Here is a 25,866-nt window from a genome sequence, read left to right as displayed (position 1 = left end):
TACAACGATTTTCACACCCGTGAGTCAATCACATTGAAGAAAACATACAGGACAAAAGCATTCACTGGTGGAGAGAGTGTCACGGCAGGTGTGTGATGCTCACAAGCAGATCAGTTTAACCATCAGAAGAGCCGAGGCAGGTCTCCTGGCGCGCTCTGTGTAACTCCATTGAAGAAACGCAAATACAGCGTCCCGATCCATCTCGTAGAACCTTTGTCACCAGTGTTCACTGACAGATGTACAATGTGTTTTGCATCAAGCCATCGTGTGCATTATGCAAGTTGATAGGAATTATGCGTTATGCAATTTTACAGAGCAGTTTGCGGTCACCACGTGTGATTAAGAACTGCTGTGCACACTGCAGATGTAACTGCATCCGACAGCAATCGCAGAAGCGCTTCAGAGGCTAAGACTGTTACCTGAGATTCGTTCATCGGGAAGGGCCAAGGACCCGTGAAACTGACCGCTTAGCGGCTGATGATAGAAGATCACGATAAGGATAGGCATGCTTCTGTGGTGGGCTGAAGACTCTCTCAAGAGAATCTCCACCTCTGTCCTTCCGTGTTCACTTATGATCAATGAGGGGAGTCCGGGAACAGGATGAGGACCGTGGTGGGGAGAGGAGCAGGGGGAAGCTACGTGTAGAACCCCAACTCGAGTTCTTACCCCTGTTCTCCTCCCTGTCCTGGCTCAGACTGGCTCCAGGGAATGAGAGGAGCCTCATCCGACCCACCTCCAGGATGAACAGGAGGTCCCAGCGGATCGAGTGGAGGCTGTGGGAGAGGGGTTCAGGGCAGCCCGAGAAGCAGTGAAGGTGCTCGGGACATGAACACCAGGCAGTGGCCAGGAGCTGACGCATGCGTGCTGCGTGCTCTCCCGATGGAGGCTGTCCTTCAGAGGGGCTTCCTGCCGGGTCTGAGCTCACCCAAGGCATGGAAAGTGTCAGTGAGGGGGAACCTCCCTCCAGCACCTCCTTTAAAACCGAATCTGAGGCTTCCTCCCCTGTGAGTCCTTCCAGAGGAGGGGCACCCTCCCCTTTCCACATATAACACGCAGAATTGCTAAGCCATAAAGTGAGCTCAAAGACGCTCCCTGCAAAAACTACAAAAACCAGACCTACAAAATGATAACCAGGAGTTTATAACTCATAACTCCACGCACGTGATCTTGAACGGTGAAGGCTTTTTGAACTGCAACCTTTACATCCCAATCAAATAGTTCTTTCGGCTTTGAAACGTCCACAATCTGAATTTTATAGGGATTACTTTTTATTATAGGTAGAGCAATTAAATCTCCATATTGAAGGATGTAAACCTTTTAAGGCCCTTCTCCAAATATCAAAAGAAAAGGAGGCTTATATTTAACAGGTGTGACAACCCAACTCAGGACATTTCATTGACCAAGAGCTTGACGTTCTCCAGTAACAAATACTTAAATTAATCCGAAACATCTTTCAGATAAAAGGGATTTCAGAAAGAATTAAGTCGACCACAAAACTTTATACAGAAGGATCATCTCATGTATGAAACACTTAAAAATGCTAATTCTTGAGGAATGTGTCAAGGGGTGTTTTTATAAAATCTTTCCTTTTAAATTATATTTTATGAACTTTAAATGATTGTGTTTCCTGACCTTCCCATAGCAGAGACAGTGAACGTGTCTTCATTACTTGTATCCTGTTGACCTTTCAAATTAATTAATTTAACTGGTAGAATTTGCCCTTGACCGTGATTATGGTCCAGACTGAAGGGAATGCTCTGGTAGAGGGTAAGATGAGAACATAAGAGAGAAAAGATTTCCTAACTGCAACTGCAAGATCCAATCAGTTGGAGGAGATGGTGTCCTAACTTTGCAAAACTCTGAGGTTCTTGGCTCTGAGATTTTTCACTGTTAATAGACTCAGCTTTGAAAGTGGTCTCAGTATGAGGTTTTGTTTTTTACAAAACAATTCTCTCCCCCTTTTCCTCCCCTCTCCTCCCTCCTCTGGAAAATGTGTGAGGGGTGGGCATGTTTGTGATGCCTTTCTCTGTGGGGTGTATTTTGAGGAAGGGGAGAAAAGTAGCAAAAGGGAGCCACAGATGCCATTGGTTCAAATATTGTGTTTTTTCTGAACTCATGTTTTTTTTTTTTTTGTTCTCAACAGTGGTAACCTGGATTGTTGAAGTCATGCTCAGCTATTAAAGTACAGTTCTTTATTCATAAAGCAGGCTCCTATGTTAGCAGTATTACTAACATACTAACATCGTGTCCGACTCTTTGCGACCCCGTGGACTGTAGCCCACCAGGCTCCTCTGTCCATGGGATTTTCCAGGCAATAGTACTGGAGTGGATTGCCATTTCCTTCTCCAGTGGATCTTCCCAACCCAGGGATCAAACCCAGGTCTCCCGCACTGTAGACAGACGCTTTACCATCTGAGCCACCGGGGAAGTCCTATTACTAATATACTAACAGGATATTACTTCCAGTATTGTTCTATCCTATCAGAGTACTCGGTCCTAGTGATGATGTTGAAGGAGCTTGCTAGGGTCATGTTGAATTATGAAGCAGAGTCATTGCTAGGGGCTCCTGATCTCAGTGGCCAGGGGGAGAAACGATTCACTTTAAAGCACTCCCCTAAATCATAAAGGTGGCTTCCCGGGTGCCTCAGTAGTGAAGATCCACCAGCAGTGCAGATGTGGGTTTGATCCCTGGGTCGGGAAGACCCCTTGGAGAAGGAAATGGCAATCCATCCCAGTATTCTCGGCTGGGAAACCCCATGACAGAGGAGAGTCCATGGGGTCTTGAAGAACTGGACGTGGCTTAGCCACCAAACAACAAAATCCTAAAGGCTCCCTGTGGCGTGTTTTGGATGTGAGTGGCTAAGAAGAAGATTTCAAAATACGGTCAGGTTTCTTGGATACGGAGCTTCTTTGGAGAATAGCTTTAAAGAAAAGAAACCAAAATATGCAATTAAGGGGGAAGGCAGGTTGGATATTTTTTAAGGTCTCGTGAACAGCAGTGAGACTTCTGTGTTCCTACTGTTCTGTGTTACTACTACAGACTGAGCAGTTCAAAGGAGTCAGTCAATTTTGCAAATGACGATTCTAGCACAGACTGTAAAAACTGATATGGTCCTATTACTAAAATGCATGTTTCAATATGCATTCTGCTTTTTGTACCAGGACCTCGGAGAGAAAAGGACTGCATGCTTCTCAGAAACTTAATCTGTTTTCAATATTTCCTTTTTATTGGTATCTTCTGCCCACCTATGGAGAGGTGGGCTTGTGTCCCATATGCAGTGGTGTGTCTGTTTGTCCAAGAAATTTCCTAGGAATGCATTTGTAGCTGGTGAGGCTTGTCGGTTTAAAAGAGAAACACTTCCTTGGAGAGGGTGGAATGGTAGATTTTTGTATCAATGATCTCATTTTGGCATCTGTAGGGTTAAAGAACCTCTCAGAATCTATAGGTCCTAGAGAAGGCGGTTTCTAAACTCTGCTGCTTAGACTCATCCTATTTCCCGCTCCCCCCTCCTCCAGCAAACAGGAAATAGAGCACTAAAGGGCTTTTTTTTTTTTTATTGGAAAGTGTGTAGGGAGGGGGCATACTCTTGATGCCCACTTACAACCCTGAGCCTGACCCAGACTTGGGGGTCTCCGTGTGTTTTTTCTTCCCTCTCTCTCTCTCTCTTTTTTTCTATTATTTTGGCAGACTTTTTGGAATGTCTGGGAGCTAAGGGCTTTGCTTCATGGAGCAGAATTCTGAAGCAAGAGAAAGAGAAAGTTATAGACTAAACCACAGAAATGTAAACACGTCTGCAGCTAAAATAACTCCACTTTCATTGAAAACACTCCCCCTTCACAATCAGACTTCTGTGTGCTGTGGTCAATAAAACGGCATGTTAATAGCGACCAATTAATAGATTATGTTGCCCGGCCTTAAAAGTTGAGGGAGTTTTAATTATTATTTTTCAAATTAAAGGAGTGCTTATTTCGCTCCCTTCCCTTGGGGTTGTGGCGGGGGTTGGGGGGGGGCGCGACTTAGCTTTCTTTCTGGCTGTTTGCTGAAATTCTTGGCTGTTAAAAAGTTTGGAGACTGAGAGACACGAGTAGTTTTCACTTGGTTGGAAGGGGAGAGCCTGCAAGGGAAGGGTCTGGGATGAGTTCCTAGCGATCACGCTGGACAGCCGTGACGGTGCCCGCGGGACATGGTCGAAGAGAGGCAGGACCCAGGTAAGCGCGGTTTTGAAGTCAGAATTCCCTTAAAAACTGTAACATCTGGAGGGCTGCAGGGCCGCCGGACCGGAGGAGCCAAGCCTCGCGCGCGGCTCCCCCTTTCGGAGGCGGCATCTTGGGGACACCCTGCTGCCGAGGGCTGCCGACCCTTGGTCAGTCGGGCCCGCCCGGCGGTCTCCCGGACGGCTCGGCATCCTAGCGGCCGCGCCCGCGCCCCCGGAGCCCCTCCACCCCGGCCCCAGGCTCCCAGGACGCGCACCAGGTGGTGACTCCAGGTGTGACCGAAGCCCGTGGCACCCGGCACCGCCGTCTCTTAATTTCAGGGCGACGTTTATGTCAATTCCAAGCAGCATCCGAGGTAGCCCCAGCGGTCATTTTCACCTTCTTCCGACACAACCGGTTTGAACTTTTATTATTTGTAATGAGTGTAACGGCTGAGGCGGGAGGAAAAAAATCACTTCTAAGTTCCGAGGAGGAAACACTTCCGCGGCATCTCCCCCCGCTCGGCCCTCGCCTGCCCCAGCCCGTGCTCGGCTTCTCGCTCCTCTCCGCTCCTGGAGGCGCGTCCTGGTTCGCCTCCCGCCGCCGCCCGGGCCCGGACTCTGGCTCTCCGGTCCCAGGGTCCGCTCCTCCCCTTTCTCCCCCTCCTCCTCGCCGCTCTCCTCCTCTTCCTCCTCGGAGCCGCCCGCCGCGTCCCCAAAGCCCAGCAGGGTCCGGACCTGCCCGCGCCGCCGCGCTCCTCGGCCCGAGGGTGGGCCCCCCGGACACGCGCGCTGGGCTACCCACGCGCGCCCCCGGGTCGCGCGCGCACAGCATCCACGAGCCCCCGGACACGCGCTCGCGCGCGCGGATACCCAGGCGCACCTGGACACGCGCGCTCGCGCCCCGCGCGCCCCCCCGGCCCGCCCCGCCCCCGGCGCGCACTCCGGGATCTGGAGCCGCGCGTCGGGGCGGCAGCCCTGCTCGGCGATTGGCGGGAGCCGGGGCCTCCGGGAGGCCGGCGCCCACACCATGGGCTGAGCCCGTCGGCGCCCAGGGACTCAGTGCCGCCCGGCTCGGCGGCGGCCCCAGTCAGGCACGCGCGCCGGCACACGCGGGCGCGGACACGCGCGGACACCCACGTGCGCAGCGCGCCCTCCCCCGACGGCGGCGCTCGCCTCTCGGTAAGTCCCGCGCCCCGCGCGCCTTGCTCGGCTCTCGCGGCGGGGACGGTGGCGGCCGGGTGACCCGGCTCTTCCGACGGCGCCGGGACAGATCGGGTGTGTGACGCCGGTCCGTCGTTGCCCGGGTCCTGGGGAGGCGCGCGCGCCCCGGAGGGATGGTGAGGGGTGCAGACCTCCGCTGCTCGCGAGGGGCTGGGGAAGCCGGGCGCGGAGGCTTCGTCTGGGCTCGCAGCGAGCGGTGATTTGTTGTTGTCTGGAGTGGAAATAAGGCTTGAATGAAAGCCCACGCTCGGCTGAGAGTCGAGACCAGGTGTGGGCTTGGCTGTCGCTGCCCGCTCAGTCCTTGCGTGGGTGGAATCGCCCTCCGACGGCGCCCTCGCCGCGCTCTCCCGGACCTCGGCTTCCTCTCTTTTCTCTGCATCTCCGTCTTTTCCCCTTCTGACACCTCGGCCTGCAGGTTTAATGTGCTTCCCGTTTACCGCTTACTCGAGACACTTGGCATGTTTAAAAATTATACGTGTATCTCTCAGCAAGCCTTGTTGGTTTCTGTCTGAAATACGACGTCCTTGTATCACAGCTATATATTGTCTAGATATTTTACAAAAGGTACCACCTAGAATTATTTGTAACGTTTTAAAGGATTTAGATGCTATTGTTAACAGCGGACTACACTGCCTCATAAAATGGATAAACAGTGTTAATGCAGGTGTGAACGTAATGCAGTGCTTCGTTAGGACGATGATAGTTTCGTTATCCTTCCAAAGAAACGTATTCCTAAGTGCCACAGCTTTCCCACCGTGCGTGTTTCTGGAGCTTCTGTAGGTCAGAAAACTTTCAGTGTGACTTAAGAAACAGTTTTAGTCTTGCCCTAGTGACATACACGGGCCATCGAGGTTATTTATTTTTTTTTGCAGCATTTTCAGTTCTCTGCAAATAGCTTAGAGCCCTTGACCGGCCTCAGCTACCCCTCACCTTATCACAGGGAGGACTGTCACAGTCCTGGGGTTAACCCTTGCTGTGCTGGCGGCACCTCCCACTGGCTCTCTCAGTGCGAAGAGTGGGCAATAGAAGTTACATGCAAACCCTATCCAGATGAATTAATGCATCGTGTGTCAAATTATGATTGAGCTAACCATGCCATTAAAATGGTAATTCTAGGGGAAACAGGATGAGCTGTGCAAGCCTGTGGCTACTACTGCGAAGTCTTCTAATTCTGAAGAAAGGCTTTGTGAGTGCTAGACACGTCCCAGATCCTCTCCTGGTCTAGTAACCCAAGCTTCCATTTGAATCAATAACTTGGATAGTACACTAAACTAGGGAACGGGTGTTATGTCTCTTTGAATTATTTGTTTAAGGATGTATAGTTCCAGCTACACTTGAAGTTTTGGTTTCTCTTCTATCACTGTATAGTTGCTTTATTTTCCTGTTAAAAATGTGGGGTAGCATTGTGATACGCTGTTTTCCATGTATCTATTCTCTCATGATGAGTTCTTGGTTATTTAGTCTGAAGTGCCTTCTTTAGTTAAATTTTTGAAAACTCTTGGTTGCCATTTGATTGTGTAATGGGGCTGCATGTACACATCTTTATAAGCTGTGCCCCCGGCCACTTCTTAGGTTTTGTTTTGGTATTAAAAATCTTATTGCGTTTCTAATCTCATAAGATCAGCTCTTTTATTTGTGGTAGAGGCTGAGACCCCAGTGGGGTGGTAGATATGTAAATAAGAAGTAAAGCCTGTTTGCAAGATGTCAACCTTGATTTTGAACTTACGTACTATTCTACAATTTTATGCATTGTGCGTATATGGAATATATCATTTTATAAGTAGGTAATAGGAGACTTTCAACTTTTTTTCTAACATTAATATCAGGTCTAGTTTTTCCTTGTTACCTATCTTTAAACAACAACAAAAATAAAAGGAGGGTTTGTTTCTTCACAAGACAGAGGAACTAATGTTCCAAAGATCTTTTCCTATTCCTCAGTGGAAAACTGGAGCAGGTCAGTGTCAATCATATGATACGGAGGGTGGGGAGACAGTGTCATGTTGAATAAATGTTGGTGCCGCCTGCTCTTTCATAGAGCTCAGTTCAGGAGGTGTCGACAGAGAGACACCCACCCCCCCACCACCACCCTTCTAAGGAGGCTGCTGGGGCCTGGGACTCGAGATGTGATCCCTGTAACTGAGATTAGAAGGAAGTCATTATGAGCAGAGTCCTGGCCTTGTGGCGCTGAGAGGCAGGTCTGTGTTTCGGCTGGGGGCTGGTCTCTCTAAACGCAGGTCTCTTTCCACCTCCTGGCTGGGTCACCCTTTGCATCTCAGGGCCAAGCTCTTCCAGGCGAGGAGGAGAATTCCATTTTCTTTCCCCAATGGGTAAGGACACGTGGGCATTCCAAGGATATATCACCCTTCAAAATACAACTTTTTTTTTTTTATCAGATGCCTGCACTTTGAATTTGAAACTCTTCAAACCTTTGGAGTTGCAAAGGTTCAAGTGTTTTGGGATATAAGAGGGATTCAAGTGTTTGGGACACGGCTGCAGCAGATTTTGATACCTGGTGGGAGCAGTGGCTGTTCGAGTTTGGTGGCAGTGTATGTTAAAGACCCTGGGGGGACTTTGAACGTCCCTGAAGTAGCTGGTGACACTTAGCCACGAGGTCTCCTCGACGCCCCTGTATTGTTGACGTCATGAGGGCATCCTCCTTGGTCCTGTTTGCACCCTCACTTGGCTCAGGAGCAGTTCATTGGCTGGACGTTGTACGTGGTCAATATACATCTTCTCACATTTACAGATTCAAGGCAGTCATTCTGTGGATAAAAACAACAGAAGTCTCCAGGGGTTGGGCTATCGTCCACCCCAGTTTTTCAAAATGACCAGGGGGAAATGTTGCCCTCTTAACCTTTTACCTTTTTTACTTTCAAGCATTTGAGTGTTTAAAAGAGAGAGGATTTGGTGCTTTGCATTTCCAGCACTGCAGATCCAGTGGAGGTAGTGAAGTGATCTAAAGGCAAGTGGTCTAAAATTACTTTGCTAAATTTAAGTGTAAGTGAGATGTCGACAGCACCAAGTAATTAAAGGGTGCAGCTAAAAATGGAGAGCTGGGTCTGAGTTTTAGATTTAAAGTAACTTTTAAGTTCTTCTATTTTGACAGTGGCATGTCATCATCTGGAAGACCCTGATTGCGCATGAGAAACCGTCATTTAACAGTGAAAGTAGGGGGTTCAGTTACCTTGACTCGGTGCATGGTCAGAAGCCTGAGCAAAGGAAGTTGAGTTCTGTGCCTTTTTTTCTGTTTCAGACTGACCGTTAGTGCAGCTGGAAATATCCTTAAAGTGTGTAAAATAGACCTTTTGAGTTAATTTATCACTTCTGAAAATCGTAACCCTGGAGAAGTTGATGGGAGAGCTGATCCAGCATAAACCGTCAGCATGTCTGAGGGTTTTGAAGAACCTAGTGTTGTAGCTGCTTTCTGTTCGAGCATACCATCTAAATTTGAACTGTTTTAGTGGGAATGAGATGTTCACGCGTCGGTGTCTCACATGGGATTCCTTTTAGTGCTACTGTTATTTCAATAACTGTTCCCCCAGGAAAACCCACTCGGGGACAGAAAAGCAGCCCTCTAACCGATGGGAAGGAAAACATAAATCGTAAAACAGAAAAAAAGAAAACCTAAAGAATGGTTTAAAAAAAAAAAAGGGAAAAGAAAAACAGGCACATTTACGGTGATTTTTCAAAACCAAGAAACCCTTACTTTTGCTTGATGAAGGGGCTTGGCAGAGGTTCCCAAACCTTCATTTAAAAGTGAAGAAGGGTGTTTGCCCCGCGGTCTGAGTGCCGGGATGAACTCGGCTTGTCGTATTTCCACCGAGCGGTTCTCCGTTCCCGGTGGGGAGATTTGTTCTCTCCGTGACGGAGTGGAAATGTGGGTTATGGGTTTTTTTGGGAGCTTTACAAAAGTAGTCAAGTTCGGAAGTAAAAGATGCGTGTGCACGTTTTGCCTGTGCTCCGGGCTGGGAGGTTTGTGTTACCACCTTTGGGGCAGGAGCAGTGTTGTGAACAGTCAGCAGCCTTGTGGAGGTGGATTCGGGTCGTGGGCTGTGCCTTTCTGTGTGAATTGAGCTGCATGTCAGGCTGTGTGTCTTCTGAACCGCAGGGGAAACCCAGGATCTTACAACGTCTGTTGACGATCTGTTGCCTTCATGGAATTCGATGGATTGGATCAGGCAATGGAAAAGCGCTGTTCCCTTCCCTCTGCGCTGCTGATGCTTGGAGTTCTGTGCCTGCTGGAGCCAGTAGGACTCTCAGGCTTTGGAGAAGAGATTGAAAGAAGCTGAAATGAGGAGCCTGGAGGGAGGGAGGGGACCTTGGTGGTACCTTGGGACCCTGGGAGTGAACAAGGATGATTTCAGGATTCTTAAATGGAACCTACAAAGAACTAAGCTGGAAGTAAATAATATTTGAAGTCTGTGCTAGTAATGTGAAGTGTTTGGAAACACAAACCGTGCACACTTAGCATCTCAACATAAAACCTGAAATTAAATATTAGAAAGTTCAGATTTCTTTTATTGAGAAACAAGGTAAAAAGCATTGTGAAAGGATACCAATGGGCAACTTAGGAACATTTTAAGAAGACCTCCTTTGAAGAAGAATGGAGACTCATTAAAATTACATGCAACCTCACAAAGCTGATGCGAGCCCTCTGCAGGATTTACAAATTTGAGTCTATAATTGCCCCAAATTCAAACTTGTTCTTGTGCAAGGCTGGCTCTTTTTGGAGCGCAAGTTACTGCAGCAAGAAGACAGAATAAGCAAAAGTGGAGGAAAAAAAAATTTGCTTCTTCGGGCTCCAGAAGTACTTCCTAGTCTGTTTGATCCTGGCAGGAAAATTTACTTCCCTCCAGGGTTTTAAAATAGAAATAATGACAATGAAGATCAGACCCAGGGAATATGGTGAGTCTTTTCTGGAGAAAGGGGTAATAGGTCTGCATATTGCCTGTGTTTAAGTTCTGAAACTCCACCCCAAACCCTGCCATTCAAACAGAGAAAAGCGACTGTTGCTTGCTGCTTTCCGGGTCAAACAGAGAGGGTTTTAACAGCTGGAATGGGATCAGGTCTGAAAGCAGTTTATAATCCTATTTCATGATAGACTTTGAGGGATTTTTGCAGCTTTGTAAGACTTGTAAATATAGGTGATTAAACAGAACACCTTTAAGAGCAGCTTCTCCTACGTAATCTATACCCAAGTTGAAAATTGGAGGTAAGTCCAGAAAATCACCCTATAAGCATGAAGAAGCCACAGTCAACTACCAGGAGGCAGAAAGGGGTTACGTCTGTGTAAAGGCTAAGATTGCATTTGCAAGTACGTTTCGCAATTACGTTTTTCTCTGCAAACATGAAGTATTATACCATGTTGAATTTTCTTTATTACATTTAAACAACCTGGAAACACACTTACCCATCAGAATTTATTGATTACCTATTAAAATGAGAGCACAGTCCTAAAAGAGATGGGAACGTGGATCACAGAGAGACTGTTAAGACGCTGGACATACCTTCAGATTAGAAAAACAACTGCAACTGTATTGGAAAAGCCGCAACATTCCAGAGCTCGCCTGTCCGCCGACTCTGGCTGCTGGTGTCCTGCCTGGGTTATTCTTTGCTCAGCTAGTTGTACGGACAGCATGCAGACAAAATTGTAGCCCCTTCCACTCCAAATAGCTAATGGCATTCACCCTGAATGCAGTATCCCTGGGATGAATGTCCACAGGTGGAAATTCACGCAGGAGAGTCAGGAAGTGCTGAGAGGGCAGAGGCATGTTTGAGGTCAGATTTGACCTAGGCTTGGAAGGTTCAGGATTCTGGCAGAGGAGGGGCGTTCTGAGTCACGGCAAGGCAAGTGCCAGGAAGAGAGGAGGAGGGCAGGCTGACCTTTCAGTGCAAAGCCCTGTGGGGACGCCTCAGGTCAGGCCTTCAGGAGCTGAAATCTACGGAGGTGCACGCTATGGAATCTAGAAGGGCAATGAAAGCTCAGGCCATGTATCTAGAAAGAGGTGGATGCACAGCCACAGAATCCAGAAAGGGGTGAATGCACAGCCCGTGGGGTCTAGAAAGGGGTGAACACATAGGCCGTGGGGTCTAGAAAGGGGTGAATGCACAGGCCGTGGGGTCTAGAAAGGGGTAAGTGGGGTCTAGAAAGGGGTGAGTGGGGTCTAGAAAGGGGTGAGTGCACAGCCCGTGGGGTCTAGAAAGGGGTGAACGCACAGCCCGGGGGGTCTAGAAAGGGGTGAACGCACAGGCCGATGCAAGTGTTACACACATTCAGCAGTGCCGCCTGCTTGAACCAGACCAGTGTGACAGTGAGCTAGGGCCCTGGGCTCTGCAGTGTTGGGGGCAGTGGTCCCTAGGGGGTGCTCACGTGCTCCGTGGGCACCATGAGAGGCCACCCTCGCACCTGCCGTGGGTCAGTGTTGGGGAAGTTTGTATCTCATCCACAGGTCCTTCTCTCTCACAGCCTTTGGGGAGAGCTTCGTTTTTCGTCTCAGCCTCAGCTTCGTGAGTTGGCTGCTGGCCAGCGTGGAGGCCTGCGTGCGCCCCGCTCGGGCCTGGGTGCGGGGCCCCGCGGCCTGCGTGGTGGGTGGCTGAGCTCTGAGCGCCTCCTGCTGTTCTCTCCCTTGATTCCCTTTAGTCTCAGCTCTGCTGCTTATTTTGCATCTACTTCAGAATTTAAAGCGAAACAAAACAAACCCTCGTCATATCGCGTGTATCCTCGTGGACCGCTTTCAGTCCTTTTAGGGGACAGGGTAGGGTATGAGTAAAATAATCCACTTCATTAGAGTCAGACAATCAGAAAGCAATATCGACCACGCCAGAGGAAGACCGGAAAACACTTCCCGAGGGTCGGGCTGCACCAGGGCAGATCCTGGCTCTGGTGGGCCCAATGGGGGTGAGGGCTCCCCCACCCCCCATCATGGGTGGCCTCCTGGGGGTGGTGCTTGGGGTGTGGGACGTGCCACCTGGGAGCTGGGTGACATGGTGGGTGCTGGAGCGGCCCGACCTCTGGCCTTGGAGGGACCGATATAGACACAGATGTCAGGAACCCAAGTGTGAAGCTAAAAGGTAGGGAATGGGGCTTCCCAGGTGGCCCAGTGGTTGAGCATCCTCCTGCCAGCGCAGGGGACGCCAGGTTGATCCCGGGTCTGGGGAGGTTCCCACCTGCTGCTGAGGAACTCAGCCCAAGAGCTGTGACACCACGCGCTGTGACATCCCGCGCTGTGACAACCTGTGTGCTGTGACACTCGCGTGCTGTGACACCCACGTGCTGTGACACCCGCGCTGTGACAACCCACCTGCTGTGACACCGTGCTGTGACACCCGTGCTCTGTGACACCCACGCGCTGACACCCGCATGCTGTGACCCCACGTGCTATGACACCGCGTGCTGTGACACCCATGCGCTGTGACACCCCACGCTGTGACACCCGTGCGCTGTGACACCTGCGCTGTGACACCCCGTGCTGTGACACCACGTGCTGTGACGCCCGTGCACTGTGACACCACGTGCTGTGACACCCGCGTGCTGTGACAACCACGCACTGTGACACCCCGCGCTGTGACACCTGTGCACAACCACGCGCTATGACACTGCACGCTGTGACACCCCACGTGCTGTGACACCATATGCTGTGACACTGCACTGTGACAACCACGTGCTGTGACACCCGTGTGCCGTGACACCCGCGCGCTCTGACACCCGCGCGTTGTGACACCCCACGCTGTGATACCCGTGCACTGTGACCACCGCGCGCTGTGACACCTGCCCGCTGTGACGACCACGCACCCCCCAGAGCCCGTGCTCTGCAGCCAGAGATGCCGTGATGAGCAGCCCGCGCACTGCCGTGAATAGTGGGCCCCGCCCGCTGCATCAGAGAACCTGTGTGCAGCAACCAGTGCAACCAAAAATTAATAAATCTTAAAAACAACAGAAAAGGTAGGGAGTAAAGGAATCCTGCCAAAGGGGAGGGAGATGTGATGTTTGTTTGGAGCACGCTCGCTGACCTGGACTCCCGCCCTGGGGTGTCCTCCCCACGGCTCTGTGAGGGCCGGGGCTTTACTGACCCCATCTTCCAGAGGAGCAGAGTGAGGCTCCTGAGTGACCGGCGTGGCCAGAGTCGCGCAGATGGTCAGAGGCAGAACCCAGCTGGGGGATCGGCGCTGGACCTCCGGTGCCGCCAGGGGTCCTCTGCGTCAGAGCGGAGGGTCCACTTGCAGAAGTGACGACGGGAAGGGGGAGGTGACGTGGGGTCTGGGAGGGTGGGAGGTCAGAGGGTGCTGGGCGGGGGGAGTAGAACGCGAATCTCAAGTGTAGCTTGCAGCTTTCAGCTTTCTAGTGGCCATGTTACAAAAGGAGAAAGAGACAGATGAAATTCATTCTAATAATCTCTTTTATGTAACGTGGTGTGTCCAAAATACCACTTCAAGTGTCACCTATATAAAAATGTGGATGAACTCTTTTACCTTTTTTCCTGTATTAAATATCAAAATCCAGTGTGTCGTTTACATAGGCGTTTAGTTACATAGGTGGTTTAGTTGCTGAATCGTATCCGACTATTTTTCGACCCCCGTGGACTGTAGCCTGCCAAGCTCCTCTGTCCGTGGGGATTTCCCAGGCAAGAATGTTGGGTTACCATGTCCTTCTCCAGGGGATCTTCCCGACCCAGGGATCAAACCTGCGTCTCCCACATCTCCTGCTTTGCGGGCTGTCTCTTTACCCACTGAGCCACCAGAGAAGCCCAATTTACGTACAGTACATCTCAGTTTTGGACTGGCTGTATCTCCCATACTTAATAGCCACACGAGTGTCAACTGTATTGGACTGTGCAGGTCGGGAATATTCAGCAGCAGAATTCAGATTTTATATAATTAAAAAGAAAATATAAAATATTATATTTAATATAATTAGTGGCCGTGAAGTCTATTATATAACTTGATCACAGGAATAGAATTTTTGTGACTTCATGTCCCTCTTGGCAGTATTACCCAGTACCTCATGCTGGAGCCAGAAATGATAGCAATTAAAAAGGGAATACTGGCATGGTACGTACAGTGTCAGATCCGCACTTTTCAAGTTGGAGGGATCACGAATATATGATTTCTTGTCAATTCGCTTCATGCTTTTCAAAGGCAAAACCAAATATCTGCTTTCACACTAAAACTTTGTATGCCTGGTGACAAATAGTTTTTGTTAGAGTCGTCTTCTGACAACCTCAGGTATAAACATCTTGAGTATTCCCTGTTTAAGGCTGATGTTGGCAGAGGACATAGGTCATTTTTTTGCACGCGGGCAGTGTGTTGAGAATAATGCAATTGGTCATTTTGAGGAATAGCATTCTTGAGGCGCCAGAGCCCCGGAGAAAGAAAGGATAACCGTCAGATGGATTGCTACGGAATTAGCTCCCAAGACCACACGGTCGTTCACGGATTCCGTGAAGGCAGAGCGCATCCAACACGGACCTTTCTGTTGTGCTGAGCACTGAGGTTCACAGCATGTCTTACAAAGTCAGTTGCCCCGCTCGCGTGCTGCTTCTGATTACCGACGTACCTTGTGTAATGTAGTCATTGAGCAACTCAGCCCCTTTACCGTATGAATGTTTTTGTTGTTCAGCTGCTCAGTCGTGTCCGGCTCTGCAACCCCATGGACTGCAGCACGCCAGCCTCTCCTGCCCTTCACTGTCTCCCAGAGTTTCCCCTGAATAAGAAGTCTGTGTTTGATTCAGGACCTGGTCTGCAGCAAAATCCTGGTCTGCGCATTCTTCTAGGTAGCTTTGTGTTCATCCCTACCCGTGCTGGAGGGAATGTCACTCCCTTGTTCTGGTTTGTTTTTCCTGATGGGCCGTGCTTACCGCAAACATAGCAAGACCGTGTTAAAAAAAATGTGCGCCTCTTCTCGACTCTCATTTGCCGCACAGAATCTTTACACCTAATTCAGGGCAACTGAATGCAGAGAGAAAGGATATTGCGATTTATTAAAAGAAAAAAAAGCCAGAAAACACACAACTCCCAAACAGGGCTTTGTGTGCTGGTCTGCAGGTAACCCATCTCATTGTCCGATGCTTCATTTTGGATCGGCCAAGGATAAGTCAGAATGTGAGAATGTTTGTGGTCTGTGAGGCGTGTGGTGGGGCTTGGTGCTTTCAAAGGTGGGCAGCATGTTTAAACCTTGTAGCTCAGTCCTGATTTATTCGACCCGGAGCGTCGGCTGCCAGGGGAGAGGCTGTCGGGGTACCTGCGGTTCTGTTCCGAAACCCACTGCACGTCCACTGGATGCCCAGCGGCTAGCTCCGCACTCTTCTCCCGCACGGGAGTGCAAATTCAATTTTAAAGTCTAAATTGTATTTGAGAAGTCTGAAGCACATTAAGCCTTCTTAAATAATTCACTCGGGGTTATGTTCAGTGAACATGTGTAAATATGAGAACGTGCGAGGCAAGTGGTCTAAACAGAGAGGGAATGCGAGACCACAGTGATGGGAGCCACGTGTGCGTAAGGCCTCAGGGGAAAAACTGTGTCATCGCTGGCACCCCGCGCCTCGGACGGGCAGCGTGGCTCAGAAGGGGAGGTTGAGGTCCCGTTACTTCTACCCGGGATCCTCAGTTTACCGCTTGTTGAGTAAGACCCTGGAGACAAACTCCTGAATGACCGATGGCTCATGGAAGCAGCTCTGGGCTGGGGCACAGAGCAGGTGATGGGGTTCCCTACCCCGGCCCCATGTGGGTCCCCCCACTGGCTTCTCCAGCTGGGTGTTTGCGGGTGTGCGATGGCTAAATTGTGCTCTTGCAAACTGCTCTGTTTAGTCAAACTTGGATTGAGCATGTCAGCTGTGGAGGTTCTTTTTCCCCTTTCCAGGCTAAACAGCTATCACAGGCTATAGGGATGTGTGGGTGGGTTCAATGACAGGACCAGTCACACCCAGCAGAGTCACCTCGTAAAGGCGTTGCTAAGCGTTTCCATGTCGCGGTGACCTCTGGACTCCCAGATCACCCGTCTCGGCCGCCAGAGCCCCGGTCGCTCCTGCAAGGGGTCTTATTTCCTTAAGTCCCCAGACAGCGTGGCTTTGAAGGTCAAGGTCAGCAAAGTGTCACCTGCAGTGAGCACGCACAGGGGCTAACAGAACCATGCCAGCGAGTCTAATGAAATCAGGCTGCAGAAGCGGGGCGATGTCGGAATATCCTGCCCCTGATTGCTGTCCCGTGTCTGGTTTTCATGGAAATTTGTGTCTGGGAATGAGGGGGGATCGGAATGGATTTGCTGGAGGCAGGTGCCTGCGCTATTTGGCCATGCCCGTCAGGACTCTGGTCCAGGATCTCCGAGGAGGGGAGGGAGTCAGAGCCACTGGAGGTTCGGTGAGCACCGTGCAATCTTTTTAAGACACGGAGGGTTTTCACGGACTTCCTGATGTTTGAAAATTATTCATAAAAGTCTGCCCCCGTCCGGGAGTTTTAGGGCAGAAAACCTCCCCCACTTACTGTTCGTCTTCCATAAATTTACTCTTTGAGGTCATCGCAGAGTTTCTTCTGTATTCTGTGATGCTGGTGTATGTAGTCTTCGAGGTTGTGAGTAAAAAGGACTCTGTTTCTCTCTCCAGCTAGGACACAGCAAGTTCAGGTCAGAAAATCATGCCGCATTGGGGATGGCCCTGTTAGACATATAGGATACCTCTCCAAAAGGCTGGGAATAAACTCTGACCCAACCAACCCAGGTGAAAGAAGATTCAACAAGTGGAAATGAGGATGAGAATCTGTTACATCGCCCAGGCAAAGGAAGCCGGATTAAACGCTGTTTCTCAGCTCTTGCTCCAAGCAAGTAAAAATAAGAATTGCACATCTTGTATTTGAGAAAGTTGAATGCATTCTTCCTTTTTGGAATAAGCAAGATTCTTAGTAGACTAAGGCAGGAAGATGTTGTTTGCTATATTGAATACTTAATACAGAATGAAAAGATACTGTGGGAGATCTTTATAGTTTGTAGACAGAAATAATAGGTCATTGTTTTCAAATAAGTACAGTTGTCTGCTTCATTTGCATCAGAATATTAGCTCTTTGTTTCTTTCCATTTCTATATTTTGCTTTGTCTTTGGGTTTGTTTCTTGTGCTCGATACCCACCGGCTTCTAAAACGTAAGAGGAGGCTTCAGAGGAGACCTGTAGGTGAATTGTTGCCTAGAGTGTCTCCTTTGAAAAAGACCCTGCTGCGGGGAAAGACTGCGGGCAGGAGGAGAAGGGGACGACAGAGGACGAGATGGTTGGATGGTATCACCGACTCAATGGACATGAGTGTGAGCAAGCTCCGGGAGTTGGCAATGGACAGGGAGGCCTGGTGTGCTGCGGTCCATGGGGTGGAAAAGTCGGACACGACTGAGTGGCCGAACAACAACAGCAGTGTAGTATAACTCTTTTCAGTTTCCAATTTACAGAGAAATAATTTGGAGGACTCCTAAACAGACTGGAGTAAATGCAGACAGGATGTATTTATCACTGAAACACCTGTGCTAAATGTATCAAGAAGTAATGATATTTTGTGATGCAGTTAACCCTTTGGCTTACATTAGTCTTTTTCAACCTTTTCTGAAGAGTCTTTCCAACCTTTCCAAGAGCCTTTTCAAACAGTTTTCCCTCTAATCACTCCTCTCCCACATGAATATTTAATGCCACGGATATATAGCATATTGGTTTAGGAATTTTACATTAGACATATACATGTAAATATGCATTTGCATGTATCTGCGTTTTATATATGAAAGAGTGAGACATTTTTTCATACTTCAAGAACAGATTTTAGCCTCTTTGGGAACACATGGTTTCACTTTGAGAGATGCTGATTGTTTAAGAGAAAAGAAGACAGATACTAGTCCACAAACTTAGAAAGCACTGAAAGAGGGGAGCCACTCGGGAGAGTCAGGACGTTATGCCGGGGGATTCTGTTAGCCCTTGAGTCCACAGTAGCCTGAAACTCACAGTAGTAAAGCAAAGGCAACTTTTAATTGTATTTTTTTAAATTGAAGTATGTAGTTGATTTACAATGTTGTGTTAATTTCAAGCAAAAGGCAGTCGGCAGCTCCAAGGGCTTCATTGACCGTGTGCTGCTACTGCTGACTGTATGCTCTCCGCAGGAGAACAGGTGGTGGGGTGTTTATCAGACTTAGGGTGTGTGTGATCAGTTGGTCTACAGAAACTACTGAGTTGCAAAAGCAATAACCCCAGGAATAGGGATCGTAAGACCTCCTAGAGGCCAGGAACCTTTTTGGTGTAGCCTTTACCTCCCCATCTGGGCAGGGTCAGCCCTGCTTGGCTTCGCAGACAGCATGTCCCCGTCGTCATGAATGTAGACACAGAGGTCGTGCGCCCGATGGATACAGCTGGGTCCCATTGGCACTAACGTTGTTTCTCCTCCAGTAAAAATGGAAATATATTAAACAACAAACAACCCCAAAAACACTCCGAGCTGAAACCAAAAATCAATCAGAAAGAGAAAAACACTTGGGTCAGTGTCAAGAGAAACAAATCCACGCCAGCACAGACTTTTATGAAAATGGTCACTGAATAGTATTTCCATGAACAGGCAGCTGACTCAGAGGTGGAGGGTGAGTGTTCTGAGCACTGTCTGAGCGGCCCGCCCACGCCTGGAGCTGACGGGACGCTTACTCGAAGGGACCCGGGGATGCCGAAAATAGGAAAAACTGCACGAAGGAAAAAAAAAAAAACACCAGATTCTTAGGAAGGGAGGGGTGGGCATGCTGTGAAACCAGAGGGGTTTGGGAAGAAGCTCAGAGTGTGTTTGAGTTTCCCCTCGTCACCAGCAGTCCTGACAGGTCTCTGGTTCTCAAAGCCAGTACGAGTATCCAACGTCCCTTCTCCTCCAGAAAAAAATCACACGATGAATACATCTCTGTGAGAGCAGAAGGCCCAAAGGTGAAGTTTTGCTTTTTCTTCTTCGGCTAAGACAGTTTGAAAGAGACCGTTCATTGTACATGTTACATTCGGCCACAACTGAGAACAGAACCGGTCCATCCAGGGCAAAGGACCCAGAGGGACCATTCTGATGCGAGAAGGTGGGTCTCTCAAAGGGGTCGAGGCAGTCAGCCTGGCCATCAATGTTTCAGATCCAGCGAGACAGATTCTAGACGGCAGGCTTACTGTCCAGCAGTCTGTCCCTGCGTCCCTGGCCTCTGGCTCCTCTTGTTTCTGCTCCTGCGGCTTCCCTCGGTGTGCAGGGCTCCTGGGACCCCTCCCTGCCTCATCTTCCGTCTTCGGAGCTTCAGCCCGCCCTTTCGCTTCCTTCACTTTGCTCTTGAGGCACAGAGGCGTCTCAGAAGATGGTGCTAGGTCCAGGAGGAGGCGAGGTAGTTTCCAGCGCTTCCCTCCAGCTCTTGGTGTTAGGAGGAGTCATGGTCTTTTCTGGGAGTTTGCTTCTTCCTGGAACATCGCTGGGAGGTGTGCTTCCCTTGAGATAGGAGGTCCAGGTGGTCCTGGGCCTCTCCGACCCCGTGACGTGGCGCAGAGCCTGGCTGCTCCTTCTACCCCGCCTCTGATGCTGTCTCGGCTGTGCATTTGGAAAGTAGAAGGCGCGCTTCTGTGGATTCTCTCTGTCTCTGTGGTCTGCATTTTAAGAGATGCTTCACTCTAAGCTTCCCTTCCCTAGTGGCTCAGATGGTAAAGAGTCTGCCTGCAATGCAGGAGACCCGGGTTCAATCCCTGGCTCGGGAAGATCCCCTGGAGAAGGAGTTGGCATCCTCCTCCCGTATTCTTGCCGGGAGAATCCCATGGACAGAGGAGCCTGGTGGCCTAAGACTAGGGAGTCTCAAAGAGTCGGACACGACTGAGTAACTAACACTTTCACTTTAACTCCAAGCAGGGCTTCCCAGGTGGCCTTAGTGGTAAAGAACCCACCTGCCAAGGCAGGAGACATAAGAGCTGCTGCTGCTAAGTTGCTTCAGTCGTGTCCGACTCTGTGCGACCCCACAGACGGCAGCCCACCAGGCTCCCCCATCCCTGGGATTCTCCAGGCAAGGGTACTGGAGTGGGTTGCCATTGCCTTCCCCAAGAGACAGAAGAGACTCGGGTTCAATCCCTGGGTTGGAAAGATCCCCTGGAGGAGGGCATGGTAACCCACTCCAGTATTCTTGCCTGGAGAATCCCAGGTTCAGAGGAGCCTGGTGGGCTGCAGTCCAGGGGGTCACAAAGAGTTGGATGTGACTGAAGCAACTTAGGGTAGCATAGCATAACTCCAGCAAGTAGCATTTAGTTACGGAAGCCCCCTCTCCTTGGCATTCCTCCTTCTCTTCTTTACATGGGACTTCTGTTTAATTCCTCACAGATAAGTGTTAGTTTGAGTCAGCGGTGATCCACAGTCAGAATTTTGAAAACCAAACATGAGAACTGACCAAATGCTATGTTGTGGTCGCGTGAAGACCAGATTTGGGAGTTGATGAATCCGTGCCCTTAAAAATCACCCAGAATGGCTCTCCAGACTGTGACTGCTCTCACAGTGCATGCTGTGGCAAAATATCATTATTTTATAATCATCATATCATATCATATGTGATATATCATTTTATAAACATCACATCAATCAAAATATATTATTATCGATGTTTTTCAGTAGTAGGATCCGATTAGATGACATACCAGAATGTGTGCCTATAAATGCTAATATTTCAAGCTCTATACCCGATCTCCCTCAGCTAGAGTTGATGCTTCATTTTGCCTTTCCTGGGGAATTTCCTTTGAACTTACTAATCAAGAGTGCTGACTATGAAACAGTCTGTGTGTGTGTGTGTGTGCGCGTGCTAAGTCACCTCAGTCATGTCCGACTCTATGCAACCCGATGGAACGTAGCCCTCCAGACTCCTCTGTCCATGGATTCACCAGGCCAGAATACTGGAGTGGGTTGCCATGCCCTCCTCCAGGGGACCTTCCCAAACCCAGGGATCGAACTCACGCCTCCTGCAATGAAGGTGGATTCTTTACGGCTGAGCCACCAGGGAAGCCCGCATAGGTATATAAAAGCTAGTACGTGGATTTTATGCATACTGCATGTGTGATCTATCGTGTGGGTGCTATGATGATCCTGTCAGTATTGTGATAACCCTTCACCCAGAGCCTAGAATCAGGATAAGCTGCCTCTTCTTAGACCACAGTCAGAGAAGTCCCTGGAGGACCCCAGTCTTAGTGATTCTCAGTCTGTTGCCAATTACTCAGGTAGAAAATGATCATGTTCGGTGTGATCTCCTTCTCCGGGGGTCCCTGTGGGCCGAGGGACCTACAGCTCATGTACGGGAAGGCTGCACACCTCAACAGAAGTCTTCACGAGACCAGGGGAGCCTGTGAAAGGTGCTTCTGATGTTGGAGGGTTGAATCCCCTCGTGCCTAGTTGCTCAGCCGTGTCCAACTCCTTCGGGCTCTGCACTGTAGCCTTCCAGGCTCCTTGGTCCGAGCAATTGTCCAGGCAGGAATACTGCAGTGGGTTGCCATTTCTTCTCCTTGAATCTCCTTAAAGAATATATGATTTTAAAACATATAAATATATATATATATTTTTTATTACTTTATTTATTTTTATTATTTTTTTTTGGTTCGCCAGGTCTTCGTTGCTGTGTGCCGTCTTTCTCTAGTTGTGGCACGCAGGCTTAGCTGCCCTGTGGCACGTGGGATCTTTTAGTTCCCTGGCCAGGGATTGGGCCTGTGTCCCCTGCATCGGAAGGCAGACTCTCAACCACGGTACCGCCAAGGAAGTCCCCAAATGTAAGAGTTCTAAAAGCAAAGGGGTCTTCCCATCATGTTTGTTGTAACATGTAGAAAAATCTTTTGAAAGGAAGTATTCCGCGGAGTATAAATAGCATCACACTGGATTGCAAGTCGGATGCCACCCTAATAAATGGAACCCCACTCTTCCTGGAAGTCGGAAAGGCAGTCAGAACCCTGCTCTTTCCTCCCTACTTCATGCCTTGGCCTTGATCCAGGCTGGTGATCCAGAGTGGACCCGTAGGTGCTGACCAGAGAGTGTGGCTGGAAAGACCCTTCTAGGGAGGACAGACAACTCCACTCATGTTTGCTGAGCTGATGGGACAGAAAGAGAGAAGGGTGACGGAGTGCCGTGGTCACGCAGGTGCCGGGGACCCAGCCGCTGTCAGTGGCTGGTCTCTGGGTGCTGGACTAAGTCACCCCCTACAGGGGAGGGCTTGTTACCTCCATCGCCTACTAACGTTCCAGTCAAGGCCTCCCGTTGACTCGAAACCCCTCTGAACCCATGGATTTACATGAGCACACAGTCATGATTCTCTGCCTTGACCCAAAGTGGAACTGGGAACATCTTCAGATGATCCGGTCAGCACTGAAAACAGTTGAGTCGAATCTAGCCTTTGACCTCTTGAGTGTTGTTTTCCTGGGTTGGGCTATTTCAGGAGTATGTGTGCATGAGAAGTCGCTTCAGTGGTATTCTCTCTTTTTTTTAACTTATTTATTTTAATTGGAGGCTAATTACTTTACAATTATTGTGGTGGTTTTTGCCATGCATTCACATGAATCAGCCATGGGTGTACATGTGTCCCCATTCCTGAACCCCCCCTTCCACCTCCCTCCCCATCCCATCCCTCAGGGTCATCCCAGTGCACCGGCCCTGAATGCCCTGTCTCTTGTATTGAACCTGGACTGGCGATCTGTTTCACATATGATAATATACATGTTTCAATGCTATTCTCTCAAATCATCCCACACTCGCCTTCTCCCACAGAGTGGTTTCCTCGTCTTTGCGACCCCGTAGACTGTAGCCCACCAGGCTCCTCAGTCCGTGGGGATTCCCCAGGATCCTGGAGTGGGGTGCCATGCCCTCCTCCAGGGATCTTCCCCAACCCAAGGACTGAATCTGTGTCTCTTACATCTCCTGCGTTGGCAGGTGGGTTCTTTATCCCTCCTGCCACCTGGGAAGCCCCATTTTTCAGGAGAGGGCTGGTCACTTTTGTTTTTGCAGAACCACCTGAGTTTCTTTGTGGTCTGAAGACATGTTCTACCATAAGAAAGCATTTTGCCCCTTAAATAAAGGGACCGGAGACTACCGTACTCAGCTCTGGGATGTGTCGGGGTTAGAAGGAGGCAGAACTGTGGCCCGGCTCTGTGTCTCCCTGCAGGCTTGCAGGTTCGGTGGGAGGGTCGTGGAGTGCATGCGGGCTCACCCTTAGGTATGTCCAGAAAGATGTTTTTGTTTCCCCACTTGGGGTTTTAGTCCTGAGACTGCCAATTAAACCATCCCATAAATCCTCCCTTATAGGTAGTAAAACCTAATTTTAGATTTCCTGCTTGCTCCGGTGTCTTACTTGATTGCTACTCACTGGCGAAAGGCTGGCCCTGGGCGGCAGGCACTTAGTTCACGCTGCACCACATGTTCAAGCCTTTTTCTCACATCTTTGGGGTTGGGTCTGAACTCACTGGCTGCTTTTATCTTGAGTTTCAAGACCTTCTGAGGATCATGATTTGCAGAACTCTGCAGCTTACTTGGTTCTTTTTGGTGAACAACTTTGATGCAAGACAGTGAGTGCAGGGGGCACCAAGAAGGGGGTGAACGTTGGGGTGGATCAAGTGAAGAAGGGTGAAGGCCTTTGCAGTTTTTGTTCAGAATATGAGGCTCTGTCCCCTGCAGGTCTTTCATGCTCCGTGATCTGTAACTCAGACCCTTCCTACTGCTGGAAACTTCTCAGGAAGACACATGTGAATGCCTATGAGAACCCGTTCTTCCTAAATCTCCCAACACCTTCCACCGACTATCCTGAATGTTACCGAGTCCAAGCTGGCACTGCCTGTCTCATGACAGGCAAGTTGTTGGGAAAAGGGATAGGGATTTTATTCAGAATGCCAGCTGACCGAGAAGTGGTGGACCAGTGTCCCAAAGAACCATCTTCCCCGAGTTAGAATCCAGGCTTCGTTTACAACTAAAAAGGAACTTTCCTGGTGGTTCAGTCAGTAAAGAATCTCCTGTAGTTCAGGAGACCCAGGTTCGATCCCTGGGTTTGGGAAGATCCCCTGGAGGAGGAAATGGTAACCCACTCCTGGGTTCTTGCCTGAGAAATCCCATGGACAGAGGAGCCTGGCAGGCTATGGTCCATGGGGTCACAAGAGTTGGACAAGACTTGGTGACTAAACCACCACTGTCACCACACACTAAAATGGGGGTGCGGTGGGGGGTGTCATTTGTTGCAGACTTCTTGGTGCCAGGTCCTTTGTTCTTGGCGCTGTCCATGGAGGTCTGGTCAGGATGTTCCTGTAAACCTCCAGCAAGACTACTGGTACCTTCTGCTCTGCAGCTTTGTCTTTGTGAATGGAACAGTGCTACCCCTTTAGAGGTCAGAGCTCTGAGAATGGGCTCTCCTGTATGTTTCAGGCTATAGGCAACATTCTTGTAGCAAAGCGATAGAAGGCAAAGGTTCAAGAAGAAGCAGCAGATCTGATGTGGAGTCAGATTTGTTCTTTGCTACACTGATGATGTAGGGAAGTGGAAGACTGGGAGGTTGGGAGACATGCTTGTGACTTCCCATTGTCTTTCTGAGTCACAAATCCAGTCTCTGGTTTCCTGGTATTATTACAGTCATAACAGCTCCTCTCTCATCTCTTGAGTTAATAAGTGGGTGCAAGGAGGTTAACAAGGATATTCTGGGTTTTGAGGCAGCCGAAATTTATTGCTCACGAAGGAGAGGTGAAACTCACGGGAACGTTGTTCTCTCACCCTGGAGACCTGGCGGGGAGCAGTGTGCCCCGAAAGACTCACGTAAGAGTTTTGGTGTGTCTGTGTATATAGATTTATTGGTTCGGGCACTGGTGGGGTGTGAAGTGACATCCATGTGAACAGTGTTAACATGTTCAAACCTTACAAAGGACTTGTCTAAGCATTTTTGAACTTTGGAAGGCGGTATGTGTAACAGGCAGTCTGTATATAGTACTTTCTTCTCATTGTGGAAATATTAGTACATACAGATAGACAAAATCTTTAAATTTAACCTTTTCGCACTTATTGTCAGTTCTGGCTACCGACAGTGTTGCATTTAACTCCAGAGGAGTGGCAGTGTTTTTTTAAATGCACGTTTTTTTTTTTCCTGTAAGTGGGTCATCTCTTTCTCTCTCTCTCAGACACACACACACACACACGTCTATATATATTATATATTTAAAGAAGGCAGGTTTTATTTATTTTTGTTTCGATTCTTTTTTGATGCCGACCATTTTTAAAGTCTTTATTGAATTTGTTACAATATTGCCTCTGTTTCGTGTTTTGGTGTTTTGGCCACCAGGCTTGTAGGATTTTAGCTTCCCCACCAGGGATGGAACCCACTCGCCCTGCATTGAAAAGTGAAGTCTCAACCACTGATCATCAGGGGAGTCCCTGCATGTATTTTTAGAACCTGTGTTTTTACTTAACATTGTGTCTGTCCATGTCAGTAAATATGCTTCATGAAACA

At 49.2% G+C, this 25,866-nt stretch overlaps 1 protein-coding gene across 2 annotated transcripts in view; it reads left to right on the top strand.

The window, feature by feature from the left end:
• Nucleotides 1-4,084: 4,084 nt before the first annotated feature.
• The window catches only part of ERG (ETS transcription factor ERG), a 321,571-nt gene continuing 299,789 nt past the window's right edge, over nt 4,085-25,866 (top strand). Inside the window, exon 1 of one of the 2 annotated variants that reach the window (XM_027961764.3) lies at nt 4,085-4,209. The gene's annotated coding sequence lies outside the window, so the exon portion shown is untranslated. Of the gene's footprint in view, nt 4,210-5,358; nt 5,376-25,866 lie in introns of those variants that run through there. The other variant, XM_042238489.2, reaches the window with a different exon arrangement.

Source organism: Ovis aries, chromosome 1 (assembly GCF_016772045.2).
Source record: "Ovis aries strain OAR_USU_Benz2616 breed Rambouillet chromosome 1, ARS-UI_Ramb_v3.0, whole genome shotgun sequence".
Lineage (NCBI taxonomy): Eukaryota > Metazoa > Chordata > Mammalia > Artiodactyla > Bovidae > Ovis > Ovis aries.
This window is presented reverse-complemented; position numbering and strand designations above follow the sequence as displayed.